This window comes from Carlito syrichta, unplaced genomic scaffold, assembly GCF_000164805.1.
Source record: "Carlito syrichta isolate Samal-C Ts95f unplaced genomic scaffold, Tarsius_syrichta-2.0.1 Scaffold309206, whole genome shotgun sequence".
Taxonomy (NCBI): domain Eukaryota; kingdom Metazoa; phylum Chordata; class Mammalia; order Primates; family Tarsiidae; genus Carlito; species Carlito syrichta.
The window spans coordinates 204,953-212,154 of NW_007253302.1; the positions used below are offsets into that span (position 1 = coordinate 204,953).

General features: G+C 45.1%; 1 protein-coding gene across 1 annotated transcript in view; it reads right to left on the minus strand.

The window, feature by feature from the left end:
- Window positions 1–7,202, minus strand: part of TTC39A (tetratricopeptide repeat domain 39A) — a 64,732-nt gene that overhangs the window by 54,173 nt on the left and 3,357 nt on the right. The window lies entirely within an intron of this gene.

The window sequence follows — 7,202 nt, forward strand, 5'->3', positions numbered from 1 at the left end:
GAGTGGCCACTGCACTCCAGTCTGGGCAACCGAGTGAGACTCCAACTCAAAAAAAATAAATACATAAAAGAAAAATAAATTGCATCATGAAGTCTTTTCTGGGTGCAAGTCTCCAAACATTTTCGAATTTCTCTTCACATTTTTACATAAGATACACTTGAGCACCTGGTTCAAATTACAGTCCAGAAAAATCTGTCAATCCAGAAAAATCTGCCACAACAGTCCAGAAATGCATTTAAAACTCTAAAAGTTGGTACTTATAATAAAGCTACAGAAATTAAGTTATGCTGGTAACTGCAGGCCTTACAGCTTTTGTACAAAAGGCAATCAGCTACTCTCTATATTGTCACAATGTATACCTGGCTTCACTTAATTGTTCTACTTCCTGAAGAAGGAGGGGCTTCCTTCAGTTATTCCTTTTACTAAGCCTATAGTAATGATTATAATCTTGCTAAACTTTGGTCCATGTCTCTTTAACTGTCTGGTTAAGTTTGTTTCTTCCAGAATCCAGCAATGTCATGCCTACACAATGGTCATGCAAGGATTCCAGCCAGTGCCTGCAAACAACGCCACTGCTGAAACATATCTGGACGCCTATGATCAAACAGGAAGAGATTTTTGATCTTTGGCTAGGCAGGACTAAGTCTACTGCCAGCTCTGAAAAAGCTACAGAAAATGGACCTTCATCCTCAGCATCCCATATTACTATGGGATCGAAAATCTCCAAGAGAGAAATAATTGAGGCAGGTTAGACACAGAGAGATAAATTTCCCATAGGCAGGTTTTAGGAGCCATTCAGACATTTTTAAAATTAAATTTTACCGCAGGCCAAGCAGCAGCCTACCCGACCCCTTGGCAAATCCAAAGAAAACTCCATCATATGTATAACTAGGACAGCCCAACATTGCAATTCGTGGTTTAGCATAGTAATCACTAGAAATCTTTTGGAGACACAAGTAAACTAAACACAGGTATTTGGTATTGCATTGCTCAGGGTCCAAGTCATTCCTTGAAGTAGGATTAATTTAAGTCCCTTCGCAATTGTTTATGGTAAGTCTTTTTCCTATACCTCTGAAGGGAGGGAGACCACAGACATAGGTGCTCATAAGGAAATATGTTGCCCCTTTGGGACAATTTTTTTTTTTTTTTGAGTTGGAATCTCACTCTGTTGCTCAGGCTGGAGTGCAGTGGCACGCTCACTGTCACTGCAGCCTCGACCTGCTGGGCTCAGATGATTCATCCGCCTCAACCTTCCGACCAGCTGGAACTACATGCATACACTCGGCTTATTTATTTATTTATTTATTTATTTATTTATTTATTTATTTATTTATTTATTGTAGAGACAAAGGTCTCTCCAAGTTGCCCAGACTGGTCTCGAACCTGTGGGCTCAGGCAATCCTCTCACCTGGGATTATAGGCGTGAGCCACTGTGACCGGCCCTGGGACCAATTTTTTTTTTTTTTTTTTTTAGTTGAAGTCTCACTCGGTCGCCCAGACTGAAGTGCGGTGGCTGCTCCCGGCCACCGCAGCCTCGCCTGCTGGGCTCCGGCGATCCTTCCGTCTCAGCCTTCCGAGTAGCCAGAATTACAGGCGTGCGCTACCACGCCCGGCTGATTTTTTGATTTACTGTAGAGACGAGGTCTCGCTGCCCAGGCGGGTCTCGAACCCGCGGGCTCAGGCAATCCACTCACCTCAGCCTCCCAAAGGCGCGGGATTACAGGCTGAGCCACTGAGCCCGGCTAACCACCGTTCATACACTTGCTTCCCTTAGGAACTTCCTGGACCATGCACAGAGAACCCAGACATCCCTTCCACCCAGGGGAGCAAATGCTGCTAACGGACTGGAGAGAGGGAGGATCCAACCACCACCTACGAGAGAAATGGAAGGGACCTATGACATCCTACTCATCACCCCTCCTGCATTGAAGCTCACAGGCATCAAGGCTTGGATACACTATTCCTGAGTGAAAAAGTATATGCTCGAACAGAGAGGCCATGTTCCCAGAGTAGAGCAGCAGCCTCAGTGGACAGTAGAACTGGTACAGGACTTAAAGCTGCCACTTAACAAACAAAATGATTCTTTTTTTTTTTTAATACGTGGGGTACAGTTCAGTGTTAGGTATACAAATGCTCATTATGCAGGTACCCTTGTTGATGAGGTGTGCCCTCCCCTCCCCCGGCAGATTCTCACTACTGCCAATCCCTTTTTTTCCCCCAGCATAGTCTGCCAAATTCTGGTTTTTTTTGTAGACAGACATTGGAAATGCCTTTATAAATAGGAAAAATGTGCTAGCTATAATAAGTCAAAATATTGGAAAATGTAGTTCTTCCCACCTCTATTTTTTTTCTCATTTTTAATTTTAAAGATGTGGGGCACAATTCAGGGTTAAGTATGCAAATACTCATTATGCAGGTATCCTTGTTGATGAGGTGTGCCCCCCTTTCCCCCGGCAGATTCCCACTATTGCCATCCCGCCCTGCCCCCTCCCCCGGCAGTTTCTCACTACTGACAATCCTTTTCTTATAGTATGACGATAATTGTTCAAGGTCCGCTTATGAGTGAGAACATGTTATACTCAGTTCTTTGTTTCTGTGATAGATCACTCAGTATCATAGACTCTAAGTCCATTCAAGTTGCTGTGGAGTTCATAATTTTGTCCTTCTTTATGGCTGCATAATATTCCATCATGTATATGTGCCATATTTTTTTAATTCAGTCCTCTTTTGATAGGCAGCACGGTTGGTTCCATGTTTTTGCTATTGTGAACAATGCAAACAAAATGAGTCTTACTATTCTTATTCTGTTGCCCTATGCTAGAACTACCAATGGAAATATGTATTTAGAGTGGGCCTATTCTTACGCTAGTACACTCAATTATTCAAACTGTTGGATTTGTGGCAACTTCCAGTCTCAGGGGTTTCTGGGCTTCCCTGGTGGGTCTCATACCTCCAGGGGACTGACCGGAAGTAGTTGGATCTGTATATGCGAGAATGCAGAGTAGGAAGTTGAACAGCTAATAGTGATAACCTAATTAGAATTAGTTTATGGCAATGGCCTGTTAAGGAACCTATGAATGAACCAGGCCATGATTTCACTTTTTGTACCAATCTACCATGAAACAATATACTATTTTTTGTTTTTGTTTTTATTTGAGTTGGAGTCTCACTCTGTCAGCCCAGACTGGAGGGCAGTGGCCGCTCCCGGCCACCACAGCCTCGACCTGCTGGGCTCCGGCGATCCTTCCGCCTCAGCCTTCCAAGTAGCCAGAATTACAGGCATGCGCTACCACACCTGGCTAATTATTTGATTTATTGTAGAGATGAGTTCTCGCTGCCCAGGCGGGTCTCGAACCCGCGGGCTCAGGCAATCCACTCACCTCAGCCTCCCGAAGGTGCGGGATTACAGACTGAGCCACCGAGCCCGGCTTAATATACTATTTTTAACCAACATAGTCAACATGAGCCTGAAGTCCCAAGTCTCAATTATCGAACCATGGAAGGGTTCCATAAAATATGGGATAGAATTATATGGCTCACACCTGAATATGGTAGCTTAAATAAACCAGCCCCTTGTGTTGGAAACAACACCACCACCACCAACAACAAAAACACTCAGGGCAATATCTTTTGAATACAACCCAACACATGGGCTGGGTCCCTTTAAAACAATGCCAAAACCATATTGTTCTTAAAGACAGTGATTTGTTTGCCACTGATTGGACTCAGGCCAGGGGTACACTGGCAAGCTGCCAATGGAACTCAGGGAATCTGCGGTACTAATTTATGGCCTTGGCTTCCCCCCAGATGGTAGATATACTCTGGGCTTTTCATGGGCCAAAGGACACAAATACAGCACTCTACACGTAGCGAACATGGCCAACTTGCCCTATCCACACACTTTTCACCCAGTATAGGGCTGGAAACTCCTTAGCTAAGTTCACACAGAGAGGCTTGAACAAAAGCAACAATAATTTGTAAGGCACTGCTACAAGATGGAATTGCTTTAGATACTCTTACCGCGTCTCAAGGAGGCACCTGTGCCATTATCCATACTGAGTGTTGCACTTTCATCCTAGATGAATCGGGGAACATGGCAATGCTAAGCCAAATGAAAACCAGTATTAATGCTATAGGCAATGCAGATGCTTATGCTAAGTGGGTGCCTGGAAAGGTCTCTGATTGGTTTTCCAACATGTTTTCTTGGCTCCTTTCAGGGTGACAGGGCCTCCTTTCAGGCATAGGGAAGTTCTTTTTAACTGTGTTTATAATAGCAATATTAATATATTTAGCCGTCACACTTTGTACCCGATGCGTTGTTAAAATTCCTGCACTCATAACTTAACCTATAAAGCATGAAAACCAGCTGAGGGAAAAGAACCATACACACATTTATGTTAAGGCAGCATGACATGGTGACTCCCATGATAGATATCATGACTTCAATTGACAGTGAGGAAATTATACAGAGACCCGCTGATAGCTATCCATGTTGCCGCAGCCCCTAGAGAAGAGCACTCCTGGTGGGTAACTTCAGGGGATCTTTGACTTTCCTGCAGACTACACCCAAAGATGTAATTCCTATTTACTTCTCTTCTTAGTAATCATAGGTTTGAACAATATAGTATCAATGTAATTGTGTCTTGTGATTGGATAACTTTTGCGTCAATGTAATCATGAGTCTTGTGACTTATATAACATTTGTAGTGCATAATAAACTTCCTTTACTCTAAATGTCACTATCTAAATGTAAAACTCAGTGGTCATGTGGGCTGATGTATAGGTACTGGCAATTCTGGACAATAAAAGTGAACTGTAAAAACCTGGAGGGCGAGCAGAACCATTTTAGAAAGACCTGGAGTCAGGCTCTGCTCTCTGGATGCGAACTCAGAAATAAACTTCTTTCTGCCATTTCCCTGCCCCTTTGATTTATTGGTATCAAGGGTGTAGCCGAGCATTACACGGACCATAACAGGTGGAGTGCTCCAAATAGATGATAATTTGGGAACTTCTGAAACCCCAGCTTTATTTCAAGTCCTGCTCAGTGTCCACTTCTATGCTCAACGCCTCCATCCTTCTTTTTGGAAAATGGTTTCTCCTTCCCTCCTCTCCAACCCAGTGGCTGAGTGGGGAGGAGCATCCTCTTACTTGACCCCACCTTTCAAGGCACAGTGATAGGTTGAAGGAAGGGCCAATCAGAATATTCCCCTGTGTCAGCCCATTGGCTCAAGCCTGAAATCCCTGCACTTTGGCCAAGGTGAGAGGATTGCCTGAGCCCAAGGGTTCAAGACCAGCCTAGAAAACTGGGTGAGACCTCATCTCTACAATATATCAAAAAATTAGCCGGGTGTGGTAGCATGAGCCTGTAGTTCTGGCTACTTGGAAGGCTGAGGTGGAAGGATCGCCTGAGCCCAGCAGGTCGAGGTTGCAGTATCCGTGAGTGTGCCACTGCACTCCAGGCTGGGTGACAGAGTGAGACTCTCACTCAAAAATGGAAAGAAAGAAAAAAAAAAAGAATATTCTCCTGAACTTTTTCAAACTAGAGCTGGTGAAGGCCCTTTGTCTGTAGTAATCAATAGCACTGTTACAACACCTTTTCAGGCACAATTCTCAGTGCTTTACATGAACTAACTCCTGCAATTCCACAACAATTCTGTGAGGCAAGTCCTAACATTACCCTAATTTTACAGAAGAGGAAACTGAGACATAAGAACAACCTGTCAAAAGCCATACTGCTAGAAAGTCTCAAGACCAGGGTTCAAAATTAGCATAGGTGGCGCCTAAGCACTTTTTAAAATTATTATTATTTTAGTCAGAGTCTCACTCTGTTGCCCAGGCTGGAGTGCAGTGGCACGCTTCTGACCACCACAGGCTTGACCTGCTAGGCTCAGGCAATCCTTCTGCCTCAGCTTTCCAAGTAGCCACCATGCCAGCTAATTTTTTTTTTTTATTTATTTACTGTAGAGACGAGGTCTTGCCAAGTTGCCCAGGCTGATCTCCAACCCGTGGGCTCAGGCAATCCTCTTGCCTCAGCCTCCCAAAGTGCTGGGAATGCAGGCTTGAGCCACCGTACCCGGTCTCTGGGTACTTTTCATGCATCATCTTACCGTGCCAGGACTTGAACTTGCAAGCTGCTGGCAGCCATGAGTGAAGAAGTAGGTGAGCATGAGAAGAGAATGTAGCCAGCCACAGAGAGAAACTGAGTTGACAGTCAGAAATGTCCAGGGGAAGACAAAGCAACTCAAGCAGCTCACGTCATAGATTTGAAGATATTTCAGGAAACGTGGCATGCTGGCAGAACTGAAGTTGCAATCCAACTCTATTTCTCGGTGACCTCAAAAAGGACCTAAAATGTCCCAAGTCTGAGTCCCTCCATAAAGAGAAAGTGGCACAAAGATTACTTGGAGATTTTTCATGATATAGTCACCAGAAATTGAGGATCTGAGGGATCCTAATGAGCCTCCCATACCAGAGCCCTCTCCTCCCCTGTACAGCTGCCTTCAGCAACTGTACGGGGGCTAGATCAGAATCCTGGGATTAGAACTGTACAGGGGCTAGATCAGAATCCTGGGGTTAGAAGCTTCTACACCATAGAAGCTTGAAATTTTAAATCACAAGTCTGGGAATCATAAATACCTCAACTCGCAGGATCCAAGAATCACAAAGGTAAAAACTCAGCACTGGTCTCAAGTCCAAGTCCATTCTCAAGGAAGGGACCCCTAAAGCCACACAAAGATTCCCGCCACCAATTTAGAAACTCCCAACCTAGAGGCATCCAAGAGCTCCTCTAACTGAGGCTTGAACCAAGGACAGGAACTCTGACTACAGTGGCCGAGGGGTGCTCTTCCAATCCTGAGGAGGCCCCTCCCTCCCACAGCAGATCTTCCACTTGGTTACTCTCTCAAAAGCAATTTGCCTATGTGCTTTGTTTTGGTGCTGTCTCCTACTATGAGTGGGGGCTAGGGTAGGGGACCCTGATTGTAGGATGAGTAGGTGATAGTCCCTATGGTGAGATGCACGGCGTCGGTCGGTTCCCAGCTCCCAACAGTCCCCAGTTCCCCAGTGCTGGTGCCTGGAATTCCATCAACTCCCACAATCCTTTCTGCTCGATTCAATGCAAAGACCCTGGAAGAAAGATGACCTCAAGCCGGGCTCGGCGGCTCAGCCTGTCATCCCGCGCCTTTGGGAGGCTGAGGTGAGTG